Below are 26974 nucleotides of genomic sequence, written 5' to 3' on the forward strand. Positions count from 1 at the left end.
GCATAGGTCATATTAGGATAAGAGTTTGACTTGAGTAACATTATAAATACTTCGCAGATAGGGTCGTGGATATATGGCATGGCTTTCCTTAAATATTTAATAGAATTTTAAAAATCAGTTCATGGTAAGAAAGAGATCTTTCACTTTTAGAAACCTGAAAAGGGCAGTACAGCTGGGCTGAAGCTAAATACAAAATGAATTAAAGCAGATTGACGAGATAGAGCCTACAGTCATATGGTTTTATGTTCTCTCTGTTGACTAACATAGTAGGCTTAATCTTATTTTCAGATTTAGCAGTTGGTATGATCTTTGAACTCTGCTTTTAGGTGTGCAGTAAATTAGATAACCAGTATTGTAGAAATCTTCATTTATTGTATCAGGAAAAAACAAATGTCAGGAATCCTTTGCTAAGCTAGGATTCATGTCTGTTAATTACTGTACCTTTCACTTGATTATTGTATATAGTGAGACTTCTGTTACAGCACAGGAAGGTGGTCAATGTCTACAAGATCAAAAGCTTCAAGATTAAACATTTCTAAAAACTCAGGTCCCGATGCTCTAAGCAAGTGTTTCTCAACCTGCGGTATGCATAACCTAGGGGGTATGCGGGCCACCTGTTTGGGGGTACGGGGGCTGACCGTTGTCCAGGATCTCTCCCTGCTTGTCCCCTACTGAAGCTGTCGCCGATTCCTCCCTGCCAACCGACGTGCTACATCCACCAGACACCGCCATCCAGTTATCTCCCACCACTGCCGCGAAAGAAGGTTCCAGGCCAGCCAAGCAGCAGATCACTTTATAGTTCTGGCATCATTGTTGAATCATTTATATAAGCTTTTTAATAAGGGTAAAGGTGCATTGATTTTTCAATTTAAGTTGCGGCTTTTGACTTGGTTGATCATAAGTGTTTGCTAAATTGTTTAGTACAGTGTTTCTTAACCTGGGTTCGGTGAGTCAGTCTCGCGGGTTCGGCGGATGTCAAAACACACCTCCGACTCCTATAGCACTTCAGTCACGTTCAGTCATCTATCAGTTATTCAGTGATTTTGATCAAGACTGATCGTGTACTCGGTTTCTTGATCTATCAGTCTGTAACTAACGTCTTATATATATCAATCAATTCCTGATCAAAATTTGTGATTTAACTGATAGATGATTGAACGTGACTGAAGCGCTTATGATTCGTGATGATACGCCCCGCTTGTCCATAATTGGCTGCAGGTGATCACGCAACATCGCTTGACCTATCTGTGCTGCAGGGGATTTGATGCGCACAGTAGTCGAATTGTAACTGTTGTGATGGTACGTCGTGTGATATCTATCTTAATATTATAATCCCTTACTATGTCGAACAAAATACGAAAGTGATCGGACGAATATGTACAATATGGATTCACATGTATAACGGAACGTGATGAGAGTCAGCGTCCTAATTGCATGATTTGCAATGCCAAGTTGAGTAATTCTAGTCTAGCTCCGGCAAAACTAAGGGAACATTTCCTTAAGCTGCATGGAGATGGAAAATACAAGAACACAATGCTCGCTGAATTCAAGGTGAAGAGAGCAAGATTCGATGAAAAGGCTACTCTGCCTGTTCTCGGCTTTGTACCCATCAACAAACCGATCCTCGCAGCATCGTACGAAGTTGCTTACTGATCGCAAAGCAGGGCAAACCACACACCATAGGTGAAACACTCATAAAACCAGCTGTGTTGAAGATGGCGAATATCATGCTGGGAAAAGCGGCTGAAGTTCAGTTATCTGAAATTCCTCTTTCAAATTACATCATCAGCAACAGAATAGAGGACATGAGCAAAGACATCTTGGCTCAAGTAGTTGCAGATCTGATTTCAAGCCCGGCAAAATTCAGCCTTCAACTCGACGAGACCACAGACGTTTCCAATCTAAGCCAGCTTGCAATATTCATGCGCTATGTGAAAGACGACGTGATAAAGGAAGATTTTTTTATTTTGTAAGCCTCTTACAACAACAACTAAGGCAACTGATGTGAAGAAACTTGTGGATGACTTCTTCAAAGACAACAATCTTTCGTGGGATATGGTTTCTGCAGTTTGTTCAGACGGAGCTCCAGCCATGCTCAGAAGAAAGTCCGGTTTTGATGCGCTAGTGAATACCTATGCACCACACATCATTGTTACGCATTGCATTCTGCACAGGCATGCGTTGGCAACAAAAACTTTGCCTCCAAAATTGGCAGAAGTTTTAAAAATTGTTGTGGAATGCGTGAACTATGTGCGAAATAATGCTCTGAAGCACCGCATCTTCAAGGAGCTGTGTAAAGAAATGGGATCTGAATTCGAGGCACTTCTGTACCATTCTAACGTTCGGTGGTTATCCTGGGGACAGGTGCTGAATCGTGTTTTTGCCATGCGTGTGGAATTAGCTCTGTTTTTGCAAGAGCAGCAACATTGTGATGCAGATTGCATCAAAAATTCTGAGTTCATTCTCATTTTAACGTACATGGCAGATATCTTTGCAGCTCTCAATCATCTCAATAAGCAGATGCAGGGTGGTGGAGTCAACATCATCGAAGCGGAAGAAAACCTGAAAGCTTTTCAAAAAAAGCTACCATTATGGAAACTACGAACAGAAAACGATAACTTTGCAAACTTTCCCCTGCTAGACAACTGTGTAAGTAAGATCGAAGATGTATCTGGAATCGGAGACATTTCTGTACCCGCTGAACTGAAGCAAACTATTGCCACGCACTTAGATGAGCTTGCAATGCAAAGTCTCTCGACGGATACTTCCCTACAAGAGAGTCATATCCAGCATGGGTGAGACAGCCGTTCACGTTTAGTATTGAGACAACAGATGTCAATGATGAATACCTCGATGAAATCATTGAAATTCAGTAGAGCCAGGTTCAACAGCAACTCTTCAGAACAACAACGCTCTCAACGTTTTGGTGTCAACAATTGGTAACGTACCCTGTTATTGCTAAGAAAGCTCTGGAAATTTTCATACCGTTTGTTACAACATATCTTTGCGAGCAATCCTTTTCGAGGATGCTGGACATAAAAACAAAGAAAAGGAACAGACTTTGTTGCGAAAATGACATGAGTGGCACTTGCCAAGGTAAAGCCGTGCATTTCTGAACTGGTCTCTGAGAGGCAACAGCAGAAGTCACACTGATTTGCAGTAAATTTCATTATTATGTTATTATTATTCAAAATATAGGAGAACTTTTTTGTTTTCAAAATTGATATTATTTTTTCCCTCACTGTATACCTATGTTTTGAATTTGTAAAAATCATATTTTATTTTTCCAATAAAGAAGGGTTCGGTGAACACGCATATGAAACTGGTGGGGTTCAGTACCTCCAACAAGGTTAAGAACCACTGGTTTAGAAGCTTTTGGGATAATTGATGTTATATTTCAATAGTTTTCTGATTTTCTGTCCTCTAGATCAGTGTTCTTCAACCTTTTTACACCCGTGGACCGGCAGAAAAAAAATAATTATTTTGTGGACCGGCAAACTACTAGGACTAAAATTTAAAAATCCCGTTTCCGCCCCATCTCCGCGAGCTCGGTCCCCACAAATCATCTGTTCCCATCCACACAAGCCTCAGTTATGATTTTATATTGAATGTATTTTATTAAAGTATAAAAAGAAACAATATTCTGTAGAATTGTCATTTTATAAATACAAATAATTCAGAGCAAGGATCAACAAAACCCCTGTCTCCCCTCCCCTTCACATATATCCCCTCTACTATCAAGAAAACTGAACAAGCCAAATTATTACAGAATGCTACACAGAAATATCATGCTAACAGAATACTGAAGTAACACATGACAGGAATAGTTTTAGGGGAGTGCAACTAGGGCAACTGCCCCCTGGTCAGAGAGCGCCCTAAGCCAGCTGAAAGCTAAAGAAGCACTGCCTGGGTTTTGCAGTCCCCAGTTATGTCTAACACCAGCTCTAGCAGGATATATATTTCAAATCTGATATATTCTAATCACAAAATAGAAATAAAATTATTTTTTCTACCTTTTGTCGTCTCTGGTTTCTGCTTTCAATCTTTTTTTCACTCTCTTCCTTCCAGCGTATGCCCTCTCTGTCTCTTCAATCCAGCATCTGCCCCTTCCATCCACTATCTGTCCTCTCCCCCTTCCATATGGTATCTGTCTTCTTTCTATGTCCCTCTCCCCTTTCCATCCAGCTTGTGCCCCTCTCTCCTATTTACATGATTCATTCCAGCTTCACTGCTCTCTTCATTTTTATCTCTCCTACACCAGATCTATCATCGTTGTCCCTCTGCTTATTTTTCTGCTGACCCCTTCCTATCATCAATCTCTCTACTTTCTCATGCCTGTGTCTCCCCTTCCCCTCCTCTAATCTCTCTGCCAGCTGTTCCTTCCTTTTTTCATTCTCCCTTCCCTCCTCCTCCTGTCCAGCAGTAACTCTCTTCCCTTCCTCCCCTCCCAGCAGCATATCTCCGTCTCCCTCTCCAGTAGCAGCTGTCCCTTTTTTTTCCTTGCCCAGCAGCTTCCCAGATTCCTTTCCCTCCTCCCCTCCCAGAAGCATCTCTCCTTCTCCCTCTCCAGTAGCAGCTGTACCTTTTTTTCCTTGCCCAGCAGCTTCCCAGATTCCTTTCCCTCCTCCCCTCCCAGAAGCATCTTTCCTTCTTCTCCCTCTCCAGTAGCAGCTGTCCCTTTTTTTATCTTGCCCAGCAGCTTCCCAGATTCCTTTCCCTCCTCCCCTCCCAGAAGCATCTCTCCGTCTCCTTCTCCCTCTCCAGTAGCAGCTGTCCCTTTTTTTCCTAGCCCAGCAGCTTCCCAGATTCCTTTCCCTCCTCCCCTCCCAGAAGCATCTCTCCTTCTTCTCCCTCTCCAGTAGCAGCTGTCCCTTTTTTTATCTTGCCCAGCAGCTTCCCAGATTCCTTTCCCTCCTCCCCTCCCAGATGCATCTCTCCTTCTCCTTCTCCCTCTCCAGTAGCAGCTGTCCCTTTTTTTTCCTGGCCCAGCAGCTTCCCAGATTCCTTTCCCTCCTCCCCTCCCAGATGCATCTCTCCTTCTCCTTCTCCCTCTCCAGTAGCAGCTGTCCCTTTTTTTTCCTGGCCCAGCAGCTTCCCAGATTCCTTTCCCTCCTCCCCTCCCAAAAGCATCTCTCCGTCTCCTTCTCCCTCTCCAGTAGCAGCTGTCCCTTTTTTTCCTAGCCCAGCAGCTTCCCAGATTCCTTTCCCTCCTCCCCTCCCAGAAGCATCTCTCCTTCTTCTCCCTCTCCAGTAGCAGCTGTCCCTTTTTTTATCTTGCCCAGCAGCTTCCCAGATTCCTTTCCCTCCTCCCCTCCCAGATGCATCTCTCCTTCTCCTTCTCCCTCTCCAGTAGCAGCTGTCCCTTTTTTTTCCTGGCCCAGCAGCTTCCCAGATTCCTTTCCCTCCTCCCCTCCCAGATGCATCTCTCCTTCTCCTTCTCCCTCTCCAGTAGCAGCTGTCCCTTTTTTTTCCTGGCCCAGCAGCTTCCCAGATTCCTTTCCCTCCTCCCCTCCCAGATGCATCTCTCCTTCTCCTTCTCCCTCTCCAGTAGCAGCTGTCCCTTTTTTTTCCTGGCCCAGCAGCTTCCCAGATTCCTTTCCCTCCTCCCCTCCCAGAAGCATCTCTCCTTCTCCCTTTCCAGTAGCAGCTGTCCCTTTTTTCCCCTGCCCAGCAGCTTCCCAGACTGATAGTGGTTTTCTCCCCTCCCAGTAGCTCTTCTTACTTCCCAGCGCAGCGATTCACGAAGGCAGCCTCGGGTCCTTTGTTGGGTCGCGCCGCCTCTGAGGAAAGAGGAAGTTGCATCATCAGAGGCAGCCGCGACTCAGCAAAAGCCCCGAGGCTGCCTTCGTGAATCGCTGCGCTGGGAAGTAAAGGAGAGCTGCAGAGAGGGGAGAAAGCCACTGTCGGAGGCTCCCCAAGATCTCTCCGGCCCAGCGCACGCTTCCGATGCTGATCTTGCCGGTCCTGCGCGGACCGGCAGGAAGTTCAAATGAGTCAATCTTGTCGGTCCTGTGCGGACCGGCAAAAATTTCCTGCGGACCGATACCGGTCCGCGGACCGGCGGTTGAAGAACTGTGCTCTAGATCATATCAAGTATTGTTTGTCTGATTTTTCTTATACCTGGAGGGACTCCTTGTGGTCTTCCACAAGGTTCGCCATTGTCTCCATCTATGGGTTACAGATTAACGAATTTAGGAGTGCATTTGCATATATATGCTGATGACATTACAATTCTAGTTCCTATTGACATAGAACCATTTGATCAAGTTATGTTAATTACCCAGGTTATCTCTAAAATTGAAAACTGGACAAAGAAATTTAAAGTAAACATAGAAATAGACGGCAGATAAGGGCCACGGCCCATCAAGTCTGCCCACTCCAATGACCCTCCCTATCTATCTTTGCGGATAGATCCCACATGTTTGTCCCATTTGGCCTTAAAATCTGGCACGCTTCTGGCCTCAATAACCTGAAGTGGAAGACTATTCCAGCGATCAACCACCCTTTCGGTGAAGAAGAACTTCCTAGTGTCACCGTGCAGTTTCCCGCCCCTGATTTTCCACTGATGTCCCCTTGTTGCCGCGGGACCCTTGAAAAAGAAGATATCCTCTTCCACTTCGATGCGACCCGTGAGGTACTTGAATGTCTCGATCATATCTCCCCTCTCTCTACGTTCCTCGAGTGAGTAGAGCTGCAACTTCCCTAACCGCTCCTCGTATGGGAGCTCCTTGAGTCCCGAGACCATCCTGGTGGCCATTCTCTGGACCGATTCCAGTCTCAGTACATCCTTGCGGTAATGTGGCTTCCAAAATTGCACACAGTACTCCAGGTGCGGTCTCACCATGGATCTATATAGTGGCATAATGACTTCAGGTTTACGGCTGACGAAACTCCTGCGTATGCAACCTATGATTTGCCTTGCTTTGGATGAAGCTTGCTCAACTTGGTTTGCAGACTTCATGTCATCCCTGACAATCACCCCTAAGTCTCTTTCTGCTTCAGTTTTTGTCAAGATCTCGCCATTTAGGGTGTAAATCTTGCATGGATTTCGGCTTCCCAGGTGCATGACTTTGCATTTTTTGGCATTGAAACTGAGTTGCCAGGACCTAGACCAGCGCTCCAGTAGAAGTAGGTCATGCATCATATCATCTGCCATCGAATTATTGTCTGTTGTGCTCTTGTTCACTACATTGCTTAGCTTGGCATCATCGGCGAATAATGTTATTCTTCCTCGGAGCCCTTCTGTCAAGTCTCTTATGTAGATGTTGAACAAGATCGGGCCCAGTATGTAATAGAGAGTTTATTACTGAATGGTGAATTGTATCAGATACTTTCTACTATTAGAAGTCTTTTGGTGCTTTTAGACAGAAATTTAACTATGTGAAATCGGGTAGAATCATTGGTTTGAAAGAGTTTGTTTTTGGAAGTTACAATCTATTAAATCATATTTTGAAGAGTCAGCTTTTTGAATTGTGGTTCGGTCTTTGATTCTCCATTTATTAGATTATTGTAATATCATATCTAAATGGCCAGTGTGAACTGTTACGATTAAAAAGGATTTTTAATTTACATAAGTTTGATCATGTAACATCTTATGTTCAACTTTATAGGATCATTTTTGAACTAGGATGTTTTTGTTATAAATTTCTCAGTTGCCTTTTGCCTAGTTATTTGGCAGAACATTAATTCGTTTTTAATTCTGTTTTGCTTTCGCCTCAGTGAAAGGTAGTACACACAACAAATTTTTGAGGAGTTTGCATTCTCATGAAATAGCTCAATGGGAGTCTGTGTTTCTCCTTCTGGTAAGCAATGCATCGTCTTATTTAAATTTTAGATGCATATTAAAAACGGTTTTATTGATTAAATTTCTGGGGAATCCGTGATTGTATTTTGATGTAGTACTGTACTTAATGATGTCGGATTTATTTTTCGCTGGTTTTATACAGCTTGACTCTTTTGTAAGCTGCTGTGAGCTATAAAGCTCAGCAGGCTATAAATAAAGTTTTATGTTTATAATGACACCTACAGAAAGTCATGCGGTGTTGTGATGGTCACTTATTCTAACATTGGTTTAAAAGAAGTAGGGGGGGCATATTGAAAGTCTCCTTAGTGTCACTTTAAGATCAGACTCTAATTGAAAGTCGTGTTTTGGGACAAATGGAGATCACTTGGTTTACTCTCGGCATGCAGCTCTATCTGTCGAGTCAATATTTCCTATTGTTGGTATAAAGATATTTCCAGTTTATGTAATTTGAAATATTGAATACAATCCCTAGACTGAAAACAGGAATTTGCCTTGGTCTGCCTTAACAACATTTGTGACTGCACTCAACCCTTACAGGCTATCAAGCATGTGTTCGAAGACAAATGTAATGCTTCATGTGGCAGCATTACTGACTGAAGGTCTCTGCTCAGGCTAGATAGTGCTGGAAAGCTGACTCGCCCTCATCCTTCAAGCAATTAATGGAAGAGATTTATGGGAATTGTTTTTTTATTTTTGGAAAAAGCCGTGTTGATAAAGGAGATTATATGGATTTGGACTGTTTAGGTGTGTTTGGAGATGGAGGGCAGGAGGACTTGAGTTGTCTGCTTAATTTATATATATACTAGTATTTAAGCCCGTTAAATTTAACGGGTGCTAGAATATATGTCTGTCTGTCTTTCTTTATTTCTGTCTCTCTCTCTCCCTCCCACTCTCTTTCTGTCTGTCTCTCTCCCTGGCCCCCTTTGTCTGTCTGTCTTTCTGTGTCTCTCCCTGCCCCTGTGTCTTTCTTCTTTTCTTTCTGTCTCCCTCCCACTGTCTGTGTTTCCTTCTATCCCTCCCCTCCATTTTTCTGTGCAGCAGCATTTCCCTCCCCCCACCCCACTTCCCTGTACAGCAGCCGCAGCAGCATTCCCTCCCCCTCCATTTCCCTCCCCCCACACCACTTCCCTGTGCAGCAGCAGTGTTTTCCCCTACCTCCCCTTTCCCTTCCCGCGGTCTGACTGGCTCCCTTAGTCCCTTGCCGCCCCCCCTTCCCGTGGTCCTGACAAACCTGACGACTCAAGCAGCGTCCTCAGCACTCTACACACGCTGCTTCGGGGCCTTCTACTGCCCTGATTTACTCTGGCACATCCCTGATGACATCATCAGAGTCGCAGCAGAGCAAATCAGGGCAGTAGAAGGCCCCAAAGCAGCGGGTGTAGAGTGCTGCAGACGCGGCTGGAGTCAGCAGGTTTGTCGGGACCGCGGGAAGGGAAGGGGGGCGGCAAGGGACTAAGTGAGCCGGTCAGACAGCAGGAAGGGATGGGAGGGTCAACGGGGGTTCGGGTGCTTCGAGGAGGGGTGCGACCGGGGGGGGGGGAGGGGTGCCGACAAAGAAATTACTTACTGTGAGTGAGGGGGGAGCCGGCAAGACTGCAGGGACCGTTTTATGCGCACTCCTGCCTGCCAAGGACATATGGATCACGGAACACGCAAGTAGGAGTGCGCATGCATGCTTAGCATTTTATTATAGTAGATATATATATATATATATATATATAAGTTTTCACCACAAAAACGTACATCAGATGTCACTTCATAGAAACAGGCAAAAAAAAAAAAAAAATTCAGCTACTAAAGATGCAGCTTCGCTCCATGAGTTACACCTCCGATTGTGGAGAGTCCCTTGCCCTGATGCAGCCTAACAGTGAAACGCCCAGCTAGCAGCTGTCGGCAGAGGGGACATAACAGGGATCATAAATAATAGATTGCAGCGGTATTCAGCAGGAATGAACAGAAGACCCAGTTATAATATTTTAAGCAGGGATAAGTATTTTTTTCAAATCATTTACATTATTTATTTTTTTGAGACATAAAGAGCTTTGCTGTCCTAATAACAGTGATTAATAATATCTGCTTAAATAGGAGGTTTTTAAACCGATGAGGTTCCTTCCCTCATGTATGCTTCCTTCAGTCATGCACTAGCAGCATACAGGGATCTGAGGCTTTTCCTCCTGTAACTGAGATCTATGATGAATTGAATTTAAAGAGTTTTAAAGCAATATAAAATTGAATAACATAAAACAGAATCTAGCTAAACGTATTTGCTAAACATATTTGGATGCATTTCAAGTTTTTTGAGCTGTAGAGCAAATGAGAAATATTTTTGTGGAGCCTCACTATTTACCCTTCTCCATTGAAAATATTGAACATTTAACCCTGTTTTCTGTCTTTCAACCAGTTCTTAATCCACAATAGGACATTAGAAAGTCAGGGTATAAGAGGTAATGTCCTCAGGAGTCTTTAATGAAGTACTTTGTCAAATACCTTTAGAAAACACAAATACCCAATATCAACCAGTTCACCTTTATCTACATGTGCATTCACCCCTTCAAAGAAATGCTGTAGATTGGTGAGGCATTCCCTTGTCTTAAGTTTTTCCCCATACACCTGTATTATCTTTGTAAAATGGAGAATACTTGTGTAGATTTTAGTCACACTCAAGCCACACTCCCTTGAAATCATAATATAGTATGGATGTGAGAATGGGGGCTCTCTGAAAGTTACAATTTATATGACAAAGGCAATGCTACTATATACACCTTGATGTGTGTTTTTCTGGTTTGTTTGTTTTTTTTTAGGGGGGGGTTATTTTAAGCAATGACCTAATATAGTACTTTTCATTGTATATGCATAGTTCTCAATTCGTTTTATCATGTATCATGTCTCGTGGGAGACAGTCATATGTATGCGGTCGGTGCCAGGAGCTGAAAAGCTTGAAGAAGGAAGTCAAGCGACTAGAGGACAAGATACAGGAGCTAGAAGAACTCTACACCATAGAGGACCCAGTCAAGACAGCTGAAGACTTCATGAGTGAGAGACACATCGAAGAGGAAGTCGGAGAACTCGAGAATTTCATTGAGGAGGCATACAGGAGGAGGGTGGAAGAGGATAAACTTCAGATGAAAGATGAAGATATACCAACACCAACACGGAAGGGAGAACAAGAAGCAGATGACCCCAAAGAAGACACCCACAGAGGAGCACCACAAGAGGGAGAGAAATTGGCTAATCGATGCCCAGAAGAAGAAAGAGCGAAACACACCGGGGACATTGACCTGAGACCGAAGCGAAAATTGAAAAAGGGAAAGTCAGCAATCCTAGTGGGAGATTCGATCCTAAGGCATGTGGACAGCCACATAGCAGGAGGGAGAGAGGATCGACTGGTGACCTGCCTCCCAGGAGCAAGAACCAAGGACATCGTGGACAAAATTGGGAAGATCCTGGAAGGAGCGGAGACGGAATAGACCGCAGTGATGATCCACATCGGGACGAATGATGTCAGCAGGAGAGATTACAGAAGGAGCACGCTGATAGAACAATTCAAGATCCTGGGAATGAAGCTGAAGATGAGGACCCAGAAGATAGCGTTCTCAGAGATCCTACCGGTACCGAGGGCAGATGTGAAAAGGAAGGAGGAACTACAATCAATAAATGCGTGGATGAGGAAATGGTGTGAGGAAGAAGGATTCCACTTCGTGAGGAACTGGACAACGTTCTGGGGCAAGAGCAAGCTCTACAGGAGAGATGGACTGCACCTGAGCGCGGCGGGAACAAGACTTCTATCAAACAATGTCAAGAGAGGAATAGAACAGGCTTTAAACTAAGAGGAAGGGGAAAGCCGACAGTCGACCTAGCGTCGATGATTCGGAAGAAGGTATCACGTGATGATACTAAGGGAATGCAAGGCTCGGAAGAAACAAAGGACAAATTACAGGAGTCGACTAACCCAGAAGAAGTGGTTAGAAGGAGTGTACCAAAAGAGAAGACACTAAAGACCAAAACACAGGGAAAGGAAATGAAGACACTTAAATGCCAGGATCTAAACTGCATATATACTAATGCAAGGAGCCTAGGAAACAAAATGGGGGAATTAGAAGCCGTGGCCAATGCAGAAGACTTAGACATCATTGGAATCTCTGAAACATGGTGGAATGAGGAAAGCAAATGGGATACAGCACTGCCGGGATTTAAGCTCTATCGCCAGGACAGGTCAGGACAGAAAGGAGATGGAATAGCCCTATACATAAAAGAAACCATACAATCGACAAGAATAGATACAGTGGAGACGACCAACAAGCTGGAATCGCTATGGGTTAAAATACCAGGTAGAAAGGGACATGAAATAAAAATGGGCCTATACTATCGCCCACCCGGGCAAACCAGAGATATCGATAAGGAAATGGAAGCCGAGATGAAACAAGAATGCAAAAACGGTTGCACAGTTATTATGGGAGATTTCAACTACCCCGGGATAGACTGGAGTCTTGGAAACTCAAAATGCGCTAGGGAAACAGAATTCCTGGAGGCTACACAAGATTGCTTCATGGAGCAGCTTGTTAGAGAACTGACGAGAGGAAATGCCACTTTGGATCTAATCCTAAATGGGTTAATGGGACCAGCAAAGGAAGTGGAAGTAGTGGGACCGTTGGGAAACAGTGACCATAACATGATCAAATTCAAGGTTGAAGCAGGAATACCAAAAGGAAAGAGAACCATGGCGACAACTTTCAACTTCAGAAAAGGAAACTATGAAGCAATGAGGAAAATGGTAAGGAAGAAACTTAGGAACACTTCCAAGAAATGGAGGATGGTAGAACATGCCTGGTCTTTTTTCAAGGATACGGTGAGCGAGGCGCAAAATCTGTACATCCCCAGATTCAGAAAGGGGAGCAAAAAGAGTCGAATAAAGGACCCGATATGGATGACTAAAATAGTGAAGGAAGCGATAAGTAATAAGAAAAATTCATTCAGGAGATGGAAAAAGGACAAAACTGAAGGAAACTGGATAGAGCACAGGAAGTATCAAAAAGAATGTCACTGTGTGGTTCGAAAAGCTAAAAGAGAGTATGAAGAGAAGTTAGCCAGGGAGACTCGTAATTTCAAACCGTTCTTCAGATATGTTAAAGGGAAACAGCCAGCTAGGGAGGAGGTGGGACCGCTGAATGATGGAGTCAGGAAGGGAGTAGTGAAGGAGGAGAAAGAAGTCGCGGAAAGACTGAACATGTTCTTTTCGTCTGTATTTACAAACGAAGACACAACCAACATACCAGAACCTGAGCAATTCTTCAATGGAAATCAAGCAGAAAAATTAACATTCATGGAAGTGAGCCTTGAAGACGTGCGCAGGCAGATAGATAAACTAAAAATAGACAAATCTCCAGGTCCGGACGGAATCCATCCAAGGGTTCTGAAGGAACTAAAGGAGGAGATAGCAGAACTACTGCAGCAAATATGCAATCTATCCCTGAAAACAGGCGTGATCCCGGAGGATTGGAAGACGGCCAACATCACGCCCATCTTTAAAAAGGGATCAAGAGGTGACCCGGGAAACTACAGACCGGTGAGTCTGACCTCGGTTCCCGGAAAAATGGCGGAAGCACTGATAAAAGAAAACATCGATGATCACTTGGAAAGAAACAAACTTCTGATAACCAGCCAACATGGTTTCTGCAGGGGGAGATCGTGCCTAACCAACTTACTACACTTCTTCGAAGGAATTAACAAACAGATGGACAGAGATGACCCCATAGACATCATATACCTTGATTTCCAAAAAGCCTTTGACAAGGTGCCCCATGAACGATTACTCCGGAAACTGAAGAACCATGAGGTGGACGGAGACGTACATAGATGGATCAGAAACTGGTTGGCAGGTAGGAAACAAAGGGTAGGGTTGAAGGGACACTATTCTGACTGGAGGAGGGTCACGAGTGGTGTTCCGCAGGGCTCGGTGCTCGGGCCACTGTTATTTAATATATTCATAAATGATCTAGAAACAGGGACGAAGTGTGAGATAATAAAATTTGCAGATGACACCAAACTATTTAGGGAAGCTCGGACTAAAGAGGACTGTGAGGAATTGCAAAGGGACTTGAACAAACTAGGAGAATGGGCGACAAAATGGCAAATGAAGTTCAACGTTGAGAAATGTAAAGTATTGCATGTGGGATGCAGAAACCCGAGGTACAACTATACGATGGGAGGGATGTCATTGAATGAAAGTACCCAAGAGAGGGACTTGGGGGTAATGGTGGACAGGTCAATGAAGCCGACTGCACAGTGCGCAGCGGCCGCTAAGAGAGCGAATAGAATGCTAGGTATAATCAAGAAGGGTATTACAGCCAGGACGAAAGAAGTTATCCTGCCGCTGTATCGGGCGATGGTGCGCCCACACCTGGAATACTGTGTCATTTTGGTCGCCATACCTTAAGAAGGATATGGCGTTACTCGAGAGAGTTCAGAGAAGAGCGACACGTCTGATAAAAGGGATGGAAAACCTTTCGTACGCTAAGAGATTGGAGAAACTGGGTCTCTTTTCCCTGGAGAAGAGGAGACTTAGAGGGGATATGATAGAGACTTATAAGATCATGAGGGGCGTAGAGAGGGACAGATTCTTCAAACTTTCAAAAAATAAAAGAACAAGAGGGCATTCAGAAAAGTTGAAAGGGGACAGATTCAATACAAATGCCAGGAAGTTCTTCTTTACCCAACGTGTGGTGGACACCTGGAATGCGCTTCCAGAGGACGTTATAGGGCAGAATACAGTACTGGGATTTAAGAGAGGATTGGACATTTTCCTGCTGGAAAAGAGAATAGAAGGGTATAAATAGAGGATTACTGCTCAGGTCCTGTTGGGCCGCCGCGTGAGCGGACTGCTGGACAAGATGGACCTCAGGTCTGACCCAGCAGAGGCATTGCTTATGTTCTTATGTTTTGATTTTCCAACTCAATCATGAATCATTCTAGTATATCTTAATAATTGTCCCAGTCTTATTGCCACATTTTTAAATGGCAGCAGAACTACCGTATTTTTCGATCCATAAGACAAACTTTTTCCACCCCCTAAAACGGGGTGGAAAAGTGGGTGCATCTTATAGAGCGAAGATGACAAACCCACCCCCTTCCCGGTACCTATTTAAAACACCTCTGCCCGCCAGCCTTTCCTTTTAAAATGCCCCCCTGCCCCACAGTACCTTTTAAGCGCCCCTTAAGCCTGGTGGTCCAGTGGTGTATGGGCCAGCAGGAGTGTGCTGTCTGCACTGCTGCCTGGGTCCGCACTGCTTTCAGAATGACTGCGTCAGTTCTCGCGTGACTCGCAAGACCACCAAGCTTAAGGAGCGCTTATAAAGGTACTGTGGTGTTTTAAAAGGAAATGGGGTGTTTTAAAAGGAAAGGCAGGCGGGCCATGTTTTAAAAAGTAGTATCGGGGTGGGGGGAGGAAAAATTGTTAGTCGGCTGGGATGAGTCCCAGCCATCCACTAGACCACCAGAGGTGAGGGAGTGGTAGGTTACAGGTCAGGGAAGGGGGGGACAGGGTGCAGAGCCTGGCATGAGTGTGGGGTTGGGTGCAGAGCCTGGCAAGGAGTGAGGGAGGCTGGGTGCACAATTTGGTTCAGAATGGGGGGTTTTTCTCCTTGTTTTCTTCCTCTAAATCTGGAGTGCTTCTTATGGTGAGGTGCGTCTTAATGGAGTAAAAATACGGTATATGTGATGACTTGAAAGCTTAAAAGCCAGGATTGACCTGACATGTCACACTGAGTTGAGTCATACACTCTGCTTAGGATGGGTAGGTTTAAATAGCATATTTTAGTGTTTCATTAACAGGAGGAAAATGAATTGTAGCTGGTTTTAAGAAAGGTTTGGACATGTTCCTGGAGGAAAAGTCCATAGTCTGTTATTGAGAAAGACACAGGGGAAGCCACTGCTTGCTCTGTATCAGTAGCATGGAATATTGCTACACCTTGGGTTTTGGCCAGGTACTAGTGACCTGGATTGGCCACCTTGAGAACGGGCTACTGGGCATGATGGACCATTAGTCTGACCCAGTAAGGCTATTCTTATATTCTTAAATTTTACACTTCTAATAGAGCCACAAAGTTCAAAGTCAGAATGGATAAGAATTTGAAGTACTAAGAATTTTTGATAGTTCTGTTATCTGACAACCCATTGATCCACCTTCATAAACACTTCAGAAACAAGAAAGCTGGACCATGATGATCTATGATCCATCCTATTTTAAGTGTCATGTTGCCCTTGTTTTGAAGTGTGAGCTATAGCTTTGCTGCTTATAAGGCAAGAATGCATAGTGTCTTTTTAGGAACCTGAGATTTGACTCTAGTCAACTCATCTTTTGTGTGTAAAATGTTGGATAAGTATCTACTAAGAAAAGTTAGAATTTAGAAATACAGTCAGTAGAACTGATTTATTGGACAGATGCTTAGGGGTAATTCTGTATGACAGTAGTCCCCCAACCCTGTCTTGGAGAACCACCAGGCCAATTGAGTTTTCAGGATAGCCTTAATGAATATGTATGGAGTAGATTTGCATGCCTGTTGCTTCCATTATATACAAATCTCTCTCAAGCATATTCATTCGGTTAGCCTGAAAACCCGATTGGCCCGGTAGTCCTCAAGGACAGGGTTGGGACCACTGCTATATGACCTGAAGATATCCCTTTAGTTGCACCTACTTCAGGGGTGGAGTGAGCAAGCAGTTAGGCTTGGAGATTTCTTTGCTTGTTGATAACCAAAAACCAAAATATTTATGGCCTCCCCTCCGAACAATCCCGCTGAACCTTCCATCAACATAAATGGAAGAAACTTCCCAATCGATCCTACCATTAAAGTCCTAGGAGTCACCTTAGATCAACAACTGATATTCGAAGCTCACACCAACATCCTAATCAAAAAATGCTTCCACTTATATGGAGACTACGCACACTAAAACCATTCTTTGATTTTGCATCATTTAGACTCATTTAGATTGTTGGTCCAGTCGCTGATCTTGAGCTCACTGGATTACTGCAACATAATCTACCTAGGGTCACACAAAAAATCCATCAAGAAACTGAGTCTAATCCAAAACACGGCTGTTCGTCTAATCTTTGGCCTGAAAAAATCTGAACACATCACCCCATATTACAAGAAACTTCACTGGTTACCCATCGAGGCCAGAATAATCTTCAAATTTGGCTGCCTCTGCTACAAGACACTCCTCGGCACCACTCCCACCTACCTCCTGAAACACTTCATCTTACAGGACAAACTCCGCTTCCCACGCAGAACACTCCTGTTTACATTCCCCTCCCCCAAAGGATGCCGATTCAAAAGATTCCTCAACAGGACTCTCGCCTTCCAAGCAGGGATATGGAACACCCTAAGCGACCTAATCCTGAATTCATTAACATACCACGTATTAGAAAATCACTAAAAACACACTTATTCGACAAATTCGTCTGAATCTCCAAAATAGTTCAACACCTACCTCCCCCTCCCACCCCATATGCTGCCCAACCACATAACCGCCCACTTTCCCCTTACCAATTCCAATCGATATTATCTCGCTGTTATCAGCACCTCTTATTGTACACCGTCTTGAACTGAAAGGTATGATGGGATATAAACAAAGCTGCTGCTGTTGTTATTGTTATAACCATGAGGAAGAGTGGACGAAGAACCAGAGAAGCCAGGGTTCAAAGCCTTGATTGGTCTTTGTGACCCTGGGCAAATCACTTTATACTCTTATGTCAAGTAGAGCTTAAATTTTAAGCTACTTAGGAAATCGCCATGATATCTGAAATATAGTTAGCCTTAAGATGCCAGTGAAAAGGTGTGAGATAGACATGGAAGAAGCCACTGCTTGCCCTGGATCGAAAGCATGGAATGTTGCTACTATTTGGGTTTTTCCAGGTACTTGTAACCTGGGTTGGCCACCATGAAGATTGGACCATTGATCTGACCCAGTAAGTTTATTTTTATGTTCTTATGAATGAGTGGCCTGTCAAGATAACCACATTCCAGTTCTGTTATACAGTGTCATTGGTATTAGGAATGTTCAGTTACTGCTTGTACTGTTCTTTCATTCTAAGCCAAAAATAGCTTGGAAGACAAGTTATGTCAACGTTATTTTTCCTGCAGTATGTGCTTAAAGAATACTAAAAGAGTAAAGGCGTAACAGAGCCTCAGAGGTGAACGAGCAGAAAGGAGGACGTGAGCTCCAATCAAAATGAAAAATCCAAGATGTAAAAGCAAAGGAGTTTAAGTCTGTCCATATAAGTACCTTACTTTAAGCTTGACTGTATATTCATTCAGTCATATTCTAGTGCAGTGGCGAACAAATCTTTTTATTTGTGGATAATATTGGAATTGCAGCCCAGGTGGGAGGAACAAGCAAATCGGTGGGCTCAATGGTTTCACAACCCCAACCCCCAAACCAGAGAACAGAAAGAGGATCATCTTGGATGTCTGTATCCCTTTTAGACAGAAGTAACATTCTCTTGCTTCACCCCCCACCTCCTGGGGGGCTGTAATTTGTTCACCTCCTTTTCTTGTGCTGTATTTTAATGCAAAAAAAAAAAAATAGAAGATGTTTATTTTCTGATAATCACCCTGTTTAGGTTGTGTGGTGTTTTTTTTTTTTTTTTTTTATTTAAAATGATGAAACAGTACTTTTAACTAAGGGCTCCTTTTAAGAAGGCGTGTTAGGGCCTTAACGCGCAGAATAGTGCACGCTAAAATGCCACACGCGCTAGCCGCTACCACCTCCTCTTGAGCAGGCGGTAGTGTTTCGGCTAGCACGTGTTATAGCGCAGGCTAATCCAGTGCGTGCGCTAAAAACGAGCACTAAGTCATAAGAAATTTGAGAGAGCTTAAGTTACCTAATTTACAATTGCTATATTTGAATAGCTTTGTATGCTAGATTTGGGGCTCCTTTTACTAAGCTGCGTTAGCGGTTTTAGCGCATGCAGCATTTTAGCCCACGCTACGCGGCTAGAACTAACGCCAGCTCGAACTAACGCCAGCTCAATGTTGGCGTTAAGGTCTAGCGTGGGCAGCGATTTAGCGCACGCCGTTTGTTATTTATTGTATGTTTTTGAGAAAAGCAGAACTTAACGGCTCCTTTTACAAAGGTGCGCTAGCGGTTTTAGCGCGTGCTAGCCGCTACCGCCTCCTTTTAAGCAGGCGGTAATTTTTCAGCTAGCACGCGCTAATCTTTTCCATGTACTAAAAACGCTAGCGCACCTTTGTAAAAGGAGCCCTAAGCTTTTGTTTATAGGAAAACTGAAAATATTTTTTAATACAGTGGTACCTTGGTTTACAAGCATAATTCGTTCCAGAAGCATGCTCGTAAACCAAAATACTCGTATATCGAAGCGAGTTTCCCCATAGGAACTAAGGGAAACTCGCTTGATACGTTCCCACCCACCCCCACCCCCCGAGGCCAGTGGTGCTGCTCTACCCCCCCCAAGAACCAGCATTGCTTCCCCCGAAGGCCCCCCCCGCATGATCCACCACCCTCCCCCCTGCAATCCGGCATCCCCCCGCTCGCGTCGCACCCCTCCCCCCTCCCTGTGATCTGAACCCCCCCAGCACCCACCCGAACACACTGCTTACCCCTATCTGGCCACCGGCACAAACGCATAGGACATGCCAGTGCCGGTGCACGAAGATCTGCGTCATCGTTGTCTTTGCTGGGCCTTGAGCATCTGTGCATGATCAAGGCCTTCGAGTTCACGCTCTCTCCGAGATCTCTGAGAATCTCGGAGAGAGCGTGAACTCGAAGGCCTTGAGCATGCGCAGATGCTCAAAGCCCAGCAAAGAAGAAGACGCAGATCTTCAGGTACCGGCATGTCCTGTGCATTGGTGTCGGTGGCCAGATGGGGGTAAGCAGCATGTTCGGGTGGGTGCTGGGGAATTTCAGATCGCAGTGGAGGGGGGGTGCGACGCGAACAGGGGGATGCCGGATTGCGGGAGCACTGCTCGCAAATCGAGGCAAACTCGGTTTCCGAGGCGCCGATTTTGCGAATGTTTTGCTCGTCTTGCAAAACACTCGCATACCAATGCACTCGTAAACCGAGGTACCACTGTAATTCGTTCCACATTTGGCACCTTTTTAATAAAATGCCATGCCTTTAAATCTTCTGTAATGTCCTTCAGTTTAAGAATTATTTAAGCAATCACAGTAATGTTACATGGCTGTGGCCGCTAGAGGGTTTAATTTCCAATCAACCTGTCTGAGTTAGTATGAAATTTTATCAGTTACTTCTGACAGCCTAGAGCTTCTCTGGCTACAGATGAAAGCCCATAGAACCTGTCCTGGATTATATGTTTTGAAGACTGTTGTTCTGTTGATATCTAATGGTCAAATGTTAGAATCCAGCACTGAAACATTTGTCAAATCTGTAAATAAAATGAAATCATCTTTTGATACAGGATAGAATAAGCTGTCTGATAGTATTTTGATGATATAGACTGTAGTTCTCCAGAGAACTGATAATTTTTTTTTCTTTTTTTAAATGGAAAATAAAATGTAATGAAAATATAGCTTTAATCAGTGCAACATAACCTGGCGCAGAAAGTCAGAAGCAACATAATGTAGAAAAATGAAGACACCAGTATGGTGTGCAAGAATGTGGAGTGGTGGAAGTGGGCTCAGAACCTAGGGAACTTAATCCTTCATTACCCCCAGGTACCGTACTTAGATTGAGCCCACTAAGAATAGAGAAAGTACAAGCATCTAATAAATGTAAACTGCTTTGGCTGTACTATAGAAAGGATTTGATATACAGCCTTTTACCCTTATCCTTATTCAGTTTTCACATTTTCATATTTCAAGTTTATTATATTGCCTATAAAATTATGTAAGCGGTTTACATTTAACAAAATGTAGCAAGGTAACTGAAGAGATACAAGAGGAGGCCTATGGTAAGATGAGTTTTAAAATTATTCTAAGGAAAAGAAGGAATGGAGAGCTTAAGAAGTTGACAAGGAAACATAGAAACATGATGGCAGATAAAGGCTAAATGGCCCATCCATTCTGCCCATCCACTATCTCTTCCCTCCCTAAGAGATCCCACATACCTGTCCCATGCTTTCTTGAATTTAGATCAGTGGTTCCCAACCCAGTCCTGGGGGACCCCCAGCCAGTTGGGTTTTCAAGATAACCCTAATGAATATGCATGAGAGATATACATATCATGGAAGTGGCAGGTATGCAAATCTCTCATGTTCACACCATCAGGATGTGTTCTGTATTGCAGACTTTAGTATTATCTGTAGGAGGCAAATTTTACAAGGGTAAATCCAAAAAGTAAAGGCAACCGGAAGTTGCTTCAGAGGAGAAACTTCCGCCCGCAGACGCACGCAACTTCAGGCAGGCTCCGGCGGCTTGCACAAATTACATTGTAATGCGCCACAAAGATAAGAGGGAGGGAGATGATAGGACCGTACAGGGGGTGCTGAAGGGCGGTGGCGAGAGGGGGAAGGGTGGTGGTGGTGGAAAGGAAACGAACAGACATTGAAGGGAAATGTGGAAGACAGTGTGGGGCGAAGATTCTAAAGGGAAATGGGCAACAGAGAGTGGGGAGAAGACGCTGAAGGGAAATGGGCAACAGAGAGTGGGGAGAAGACGCTGAAGGGAAATGGGCAACAGAGTGGGGAGAAGACGCTGAAGGGAAATGGGCAACAGAGAGTGGGGAGAAGACGCTGAAGGGAAATGGGGAACAGAGAGTGGGGAGTAGTGCTGCCCGATTCACGATTCGAATCGGTTCAGCAATTCACTTCAGGTGAATCGATTCGAATCGATTTAAATTTTTAAAAAATCAGCTTCCCGATTCGGATCCTCTCCCTTCGCCCTCTAAAGCAGGAGCATCAGCGCTGCTCTTGCTGGCCACTGCCACACCTGTTTTAAAGGGCAAGGAGGGAGGATCAGTCGGGAAGTGCTGCATCTGACTTCCCTCCTGGCCTCCCTGAAGGACTTCCCCCCCCAAAAGACTGCGCACCCCCCCTCCCCCCGGAAGGCCTCTGTGTTCCCCCTGGCCTCTCCAAACCGTCAGAGGAGGGGGCAGGACCCCGCAGCAGAGGAAACAGCTCAAAGCACTGCAGTGTAAAGAGCTGTAACCGCTATCTTCGGCTGAAGCTGTAAGGTAAATGGTTCAGGGAGACCAGGGGGAACACAGAGGCCTTTTCGGGGAGGGGGGGGCAGGCCTTGGGTGGGTACAGGCCTTCAAGGGGTGAACAGGCCTTTAACGGGGAACAGGCTTTTAAGGGGGGGGGGGACAGGCAGGCCTGGGGGGCAGTCCTTCAGGGGGTGGAACAGGCCTTGGGTGGAAACAGGCCTTTAAGGGGGCGGGGAGACAGGCCAGGGAGGACAGGCAGGCCTTCAAGGGGGGGGACAGGCCTTCAGGGGGGACAGACCTTCAGGGGAGGGGGTCCCTGGTGTAAAAGTACACGGAGGGAGGGAAGGGGAGTTCAAAGAGATGTGCATATGCCAGACTTTGGGGGGGAAGAAATAATGGGTCTAAAGAGGAGAGGGAGAGAGATGATGGACATTGGGATTTAGGGAGGGAAGGAACAGAAAGGGAGAGAATTTGGACACAAGGGATGGTGTGTGTGGGGGGGATAGAGATACTGGATAGGAGGGTAGTTGGGAAAAGAAAGTGAGAGATGGTGGAACATGGAGTGTTGGGGAAGGAGGGAGAGATGCTGGATGAAAGGGTAGTTAAGAAAAGGTGGATCTGTGGATGGAGACAAAAAAAAAGAAAGATGCCAGACCTCCGGAGGAGGGAAGGGGAGGACAGAAATGGCAGGTGGATGGTTAGAATGGAGAAAGAAGAAGACCCTGGCAAGCAAGTTATCAGAAGACAACCAGAGCCTGGGACCAACAAGATTTGAACAATAACCAGACAACAAAAGGTAGAAAAACTAATTTTATTTTCCATTTTGTAATTACAATATGTCAGATTTGAAATGTGTATCCTGCCAGAGCTGGTGTTAGACTGCAAACGTGAGCTAGGATTTAACAGAGAGAGGAAAAGTCTTTTTTGTTTACACCACAGTGCCAGTGTGGCTAGGAGAATGCAAAGGGGATGAAGAGACTATAAAATAAACCCACCAGGATGTTTGAAAAACAACACCCAATTGGGCAGGAAAATCAAATCGAAAAACCAATTAAGTAGGCTGAATTGGATCGAAATTTTTTTCCTGAATCGGGCAGCACTAGTGAGGAGAAGATGCTGGAAGGGAAGAAGACAGAGATGCCAGACTATGGGGGGAGCGGAGGGAAGAAGTTGGATGCCAGACCAATTGGGGGGGGAGGGAGAGGCTCTTGTTCAGCAGCCAGAACTTTGATTTATAAGGAAGGAATAAGCTAAATATTGTACTGAGGCTTGTATGGATGCTGCGAGGACAGTGATCACGGGGATGGGAGATGGGGTGGGGACGGTGGTTGCGGGATGGGGACAGATTTTTTTCCCCGTGTCATTCTCTACTCTTGAACGCGTTGCCAGTAGTTAAATGTAGCTGGTTTTTTAAAAAAAGGTTTGGATAAGTTCCTGGAAGAAAAGTCCATAATCTGCTGTTAAGATAGACATGGGACAGTAGCATGGAATGCTGCTAGTATTTGGATTTTTGCCAAGTACTTGTGACTTGGATTGGCCTCTGCGAAGACGGGATACTAAGCTAGATGGACCATTGGTCTGACCCAGTAAGGCTATTCTTATGATTTTTTTTGCTCTCTGGGTTGTCATGATGCACCCATGTTTCATCGCTGGTGATAATTCCTTTCAGAATATTCAGATCTTCATACTGTCTCAGAAACTAGGTCATAACCTCCACATACTGTTGCTTGTGCAGATCAGTAAGCTGTTTGGAAACCCATCATGTGCAGACTTTCCTGTATCCCAAGTCATTGTGCATTATGGCAAATTCAGATCCATAGCTGAAATCCAAATTTTGCAGCCAATTGACACTGTTATCCATTGGTCTTCTCTAATCAAGGCATCTGCCTTGTCAATGTTCTTTTGTGTATGCAGTGTTTATGGACAACCAGAGCAACCTTTGTTGGTTACACCTTTTGTTGATTTATGGTGCTATATCCATATCGAGTCAATATCTGATGGTGAATTTCCACAGATTTTACTCCCTCTGCCCAAAGAAAGTACACTAGTGCACATTGTTCTTTGATGGTGCAATCTTGCAATGGAGAGTCCTTGTTTGACCTCATGTTTACCACACAACTAAAGGCCGAACAATGCACTGTGCATGGATGAACTATCCAACAGGCAATGTTTGAGTACTTGCGTTTGATTTTGCTAGCTCTGTTCTGGTTATCGCATAATTTAACAATTGCCTTTAATTTTTTATTTGCTCTCGTACTAGTCAGCCCTTCAGCAATATCACTAACAAAAACGTTAAAAAAGAACAGGTCCAAAAACTGAACCTTGAGGCACCCACTGGTAATATCCCTTTCCTCAGAGCAATCTCCATTGATCATTACCCTCTGTCGCCTTCCACTCAACCAGTTCCTGACCCATACCAAGGGCACTCAGTTTATTTATTATGCCTTTGTGGAACGCTGTCAAAGGCTTTGCTAAAATCTAAATACACCACATCTAGCACTGTCCCTCTATCCAATTCTCTGGTCTCCCAGTCAAAAAATTGATCTAATTTGTCTGACAAAGACCTACCTCTAGTGTATCCATGTGGTCCTATAATCCACTGGATTCCAGAAATGTCACTATTCTCTTTTAAAAACATTTCCATTAATTTACTGACCACAGAAGGTAGACTTACCAACCTGTAGTTCCCTACTTCTTCCTTACTTCCACTTTTGTGGAGAGGGACTGCATCGACCCTTCTCCAGTCTTCCAGTACCACTCCCAATTCTAGAGAAGCATTAAAAAGATCAGACAGCGAAGCCACCAGAACTTCCCTAAGTTCCCTCGGATGCACACCATCTGACCCAATCCACTTTATCCACCTTTAGTTTAGCGAGCTCCGCACGAACACAATCCAAGGATAAGATAGGACTGCCAAACAGAGTAAGGCAAGCGCCCCACCGTATAGGGGGCAGCAGCAACAAAAGGGCTGAGGCCGTTGCCTGGGAGGGAAGGGAAAGGGAGGAAGGGGAGGGGAAAATCGGGGTAGAGAGTAATAGGTTCAGGAGGAGGGGCAATCAGGGTCAGGGATGTAGGTACAGGGGGTGGGGTGAGCGAGGGGAGGCGACCCGAACTGTAGCGGAAGCTGCAGTTCGGCCCTTGCTATGGGAGCGTCGTGGTGTTCCCTCCCTCCTGCCCCAAGGGAAACCAGTCGCAGTCATAGATGCAACAATGGCGGAAAAAATCAGAGTGGGGTCATAGGCACAGCATATAGATAAGAAAGAACACGAGATGGCAGATGAAGTTTAATGTAGAGAAATGTAAAGTCTTGCATGTAGGGAAAAGAAACCCGAAGTACAGCTATACGATGGGAGGGCTGGTAATGGGTGAAAGTATTCAAGAAAAGGACTTGGGGGTAATAGTGGACAAGACAATGAAGCCGTCGGCACAGTGCGCAGCGGCCTCTAAGAAGGCGAATAGAATGCTAGGTATTATTAAGAAAGGTATTACAACCAGAACGAAAGAGTCCATCCTGCCGTTGTATCGGACAATGGTGCGCCTGCATCTGGAGTACTGCATCCAATATTGGTCGCCGTACCTTAAGAAGGATATGGCGATACTCGAGAGGGTTCAGAAAAGAGCGACACGCTTGATAAAAGGTATGGAAAACCTTTCATATGCTGAAAGATTAGAGAAACTGGGGCTCTTTTCCCTGGAAAAGCGGAGACTCAGAGGGGACATGATAGAGACTTACAAGATCATGAAGGGCATAGAGAAAGTGGAGAGGGACAGATTCTTCAAACTTTCAGAAACTACAAGAACGAGAGGACATTCGAATAAATTAAGAGGGGACAGATTCAGAACCAATGCTAGGAAGTTCTTCTTCACCCAAAGGGTGGTGGATGCCTGGAATGCGCTTCCAGAGGGTGTGATAGGATAGGGTACGGTATCGGGGTTCAAGAAGGGATTGGATGAATTCCTGAAGAAGAAAGGGATAGAAGGGTATAGATAGGGGTAAAAAAGGGATAGAAGGGTATAGATAGAGATCATTATACAGGTCCTGGACCTGATGGTCCGCCGTGTGAGCGGACTGCTGGGCAGGATAGACCCCTGGTCTGATCCAGCGGAGGCACTGTTTGTGTTCTTAATACTACGTTACAGTTGTTGATAGCAAAAGATGTGGCGACATATAGCCTTGCACAAGCAAGTGAGGTAAGCACTCGGAGGCTTGCTTGTCTTCCGGCTTGGGGAGGCCGTGTGACATGACTCAAACAACCGACAGGTGGAGGGCCCCTCCTTGAACAGGATGGGGAGAAGGCGGGGCAGCTTGAATGGCTCTCCCACGAGAACAACGGTGGCCCAGCCAGAGACGCTGGGCAGGACATGGATCAGTTGATGGTTGTAAGGACTGAGATGCAGCAATATGATGTGCCTATTGTGTATATATATAATATGATGATATACATTGGTATCTAAATTGTGCATGGTGAAAGTTTTGGTATGTTGGTATTTGCTGTTTGTAGATGTTGTAGTAGGGCATTTACGGCTGCGGCCATTAATAAATCCACATATTATCGAAGAACAGCATGTCTGTGTAATACTTGCAAGGTATTGAAAATGAGTGGGAGGCAACAAGTGCCGAGTGCTAATTTTGTTGAAAACACACTGCAGGACAGATTATTTCAGATTTGATTAAAGGAAAGGACTTCACAAAGATATGTGATTTCAGCATATCTCTGAATCTAATAGGATCAAATTCCAGAGGGTCAGTGCAGCAACTTCAGAGCATAATGTTCTGGCTTGATGGGAACAAATTTTATGATGACCTGACACTACCATAAGATTTTGCTGTGCTGGTCAGAGTGCAAGAAAGTAAGTATGGAATAAAAGATCTATAAAGAAATAAGGATAACACATAGTGAATTTTTTTAAACCGATAATAGTATACTTGACAGTTCACTGTCGCTGGCAAAGCTACAGTTTGTGCTGAAGATCTATGGTGGGTATTTTTTGTGTGTGGGGATGGGAGAGGGACAAATACCTTGCCATTGAATGCTGAGTTTATACCCCTG

The 26974-nt window shown here is 44.7% G+C and overlaps 1 protein-coding gene across 2 annotated transcripts in view; it reads left to right on the forward strand.

Annotated features, from left to right (window-relative positions):
• Positions 1-26974, forward strand: part of SLC15A4 (solute carrier family 15 member 4) — a 104089-nt gene that overhangs the window by 54677 nt on the left and 22438 nt on the right. The gene's annotated exons all lie outside the window — the stretch shown is intronic.

This window comes from Geotrypetes seraphini, chromosome 8 (genome assembly GCF_902459505.1).
Source record: "Geotrypetes seraphini chromosome 8, aGeoSer1.1, whole genome shotgun sequence".
Lineage (NCBI taxonomy): Eukaryota > Metazoa > Chordata > Amphibia > Gymnophiona > Dermophiidae > Geotrypetes > Geotrypetes seraphini.